This window comes from Frankliniella occidentalis, unplaced genomic scaffold (assembly GCF_000697945.3).
Source record: "Frankliniella occidentalis isolate FOCC.00 unplaced genomic scaffold, Focc_3.1 Scaffold26, whole genome shotgun sequence".
In the NCBI taxonomy this organism is placed as follows: domain Eukaryota; kingdom Metazoa; phylum Arthropoda; class Insecta; order Thysanoptera; family Thripidae; genus Frankliniella; species Frankliniella occidentalis.
In genome coordinates this window covers 763,858-766,349 of record NW_026267156.1, presented here as the reverse complement: position 1 = coordinate 766,349, position 2,492 = coordinate 763,858, and positions in this window count along the sequence as shown.

Sequence of the window (2,492 nt, the reverse complement as noted above, 5' to 3'; positions counted from 1 at the left end):
GGGGGGGGTCCGGGCTGCCGAGCCACGCTCCGTCACGGCCTGCCTTACAAGGACACCATTTGCAGCAAAGTAAATGGAGGTGAGGCGTTAACTATCGCTCTTTCGTTTTTAGTTCTGAACTGCGAGTGTACACAGGTTTGCCGTCCCGCGCGTCATCTCTTGGAAGGCTTTGGAAGGTGGCGGGCGGCGGCGGGATGGGGGGTTGCTGTCGAGTGTATGCTGTGGGGTTTGCGCTGCGCTCACCGACAACAGCGCCTCCAGCGGCGATCTGCGACAAAACCGGACCGACTGACTGACTGGACTACTGGGGAGTGATGGCACCACGAGCTTAAAGAAGAGACCCGACGACACAGACCTGTGTGGCGTGTGGCAAATACACGGTCGATACGAGGCGAGGAGTAACCTTAACTTGGTGTTGACAGCTCTGGAATTATCATATTGTCTCTCCCAACCGCCTGCCCAGACTGCTTGCCAGCTGTACCAGTTCCACTTTTCAACCTTTGTTCTTCTCCAGGTAACTTTTCCACCCATCTAGCACCTCTAAGTGCCTAACAAAAGCGGAATGAAGAATTCAAAATTTATAACCTGTCTTTGTCAGCTATTTATGTAAACAATGATGTAAAATCCCTGTTAAATATTGCAGCATATTTTTAATAATCCACAGCTATTGGCAAATTTAAAGCGTAGGCCTATTGTCTCAGATTGCATTTATTGTACTGGTTTTGGTTCAAGGGTCATGTTGCACTGCCATTATCATCCGCCCCTTGTATTCATTAATATTTTATTCAACTCCGAAGAGCTCTTTTGGTATTGTTCTTCCTTTCAAAGAATTTGTAACTATGTTTCTCCATAGTGATCAATTCGCGCATACTTGTAGCAGACTGTTAAGGCTCAGAATTTTTTGTATTATTTAAAACAGTTAACAATAGACATGAGGAAGCAGTTTTTCTGTCTCCCTACCACATTGAAAATTACATTTTTCAGTCTCACCAAGTATGTATTTGATGTTGATCTTGATTTGGACCACATGATATGATGCGACAAGAGAAGACAAGTGAGACAATTACTTCCGCACTCTCTATTTTCCCACACACAAGTACTAAATGAAGGGTGTTCCAATCAAGTTGGGATTTTCTCAACACTTCTTTGAATTTATATCGCTTCGCTGTACTAAGCTCTGTCTCTGGACTCGGCACATTGCTCACAGAGTTAGGCTGTGAGCTTGAGCTTGAGGTGGCCAATGAGCCATTCAACTTGAGCGCACAGCCTCTCTCTAGCCGCGGCGACCTCTCGCTCTAGCCCGAGGGGGCATCAACTTCGACTATTCACAGTGCACCCGCTGGTTAATATTTAATAGGTATTCAGGTGATATTTGCGATATTCACAAGATATTCAAAATATTCATCGATATTCATCAATATTCAAGGATATTAGTCAACAATCACAGTCAATATTCACTGGTATTCAGTGATATTCACTGGTATTCAGTGACATTGAATATTTGAATATATTCACAGTTCACCAAATTTCCAAGTTGGTTCCCCCTCGCTCTAGCCTCGACAGTCATGCAGCCCCGGTCGGGTACGCTCACGCTTACGTAAGCGTACGATAGCGCCAATACGCGTGAAAACAGCCAATTCTTCTTTAGATGCACTAGGTGGCTGATTCACGCCGCACGCCGCGCACTTCCATAGTTATATTGTACCGCATGCACGCGTGCGGGCGGGTTGCCTACTCGCTCGGCTCGTAAGGCGCCGTGGACAGGGGCGATAGGCAAGCCCGCCCGCACTCGTGCATGCGGTACAGTTGTATACCCACGGAAGTGTGCGGCGTGAATCAGCCACCTGGTAGGTAAAGCTGGTGTCGAGAAAGTGCCGCCTTGGACTGTATACCGTGCACCGGGTGTATCAGAGGGGATGCGCTGCAGTGTTGCGGGATTGCATATCCTCTTGGACCTTACGGGCGCCGGGAGTAGGCAAACCCGCAACACTGCAGCGTCCGATCTGGCACACCCGGTACTTCTAATTGAGACTTTACACAAGTGTTATATTGATGTCAGGTTACGTGGAGGTCTTTAAACCTCAGGGGCTTCACGAGGCGGTGGAGTGGAGAGGCAGGCATGCCTCCACCGCCACCGCGTCCGACCCGGTCGCAACCGCCCCGGGCGAGCAAGACACGGTCATGGGTCGTCCGGAACCGGCCACCCCAAAAGTCCACGACTGCCGCCGAAGCGACGGCGACGGAAGCAGTCGCTGAGAATGTGCAGGTAGGTAGAGTGATTCGGTTCAATCCCAAAGAGGAGCCGGGTTCTGGAAAAAAAAAAACAAAAAAAAAACACAAGCGTCCGTGTGGTATTGTTCTAGGGAGGGGGAGGGGGCACTTTGCATTCTGGTAGAGGCAGTCTTGGGATCGGTCTAAAATGTAGCAAAACCCTATAAAGCTGCCTTAATGCAGGATTAAGGTGCTTAAAGGCTTAACTTTTGAAACACCTG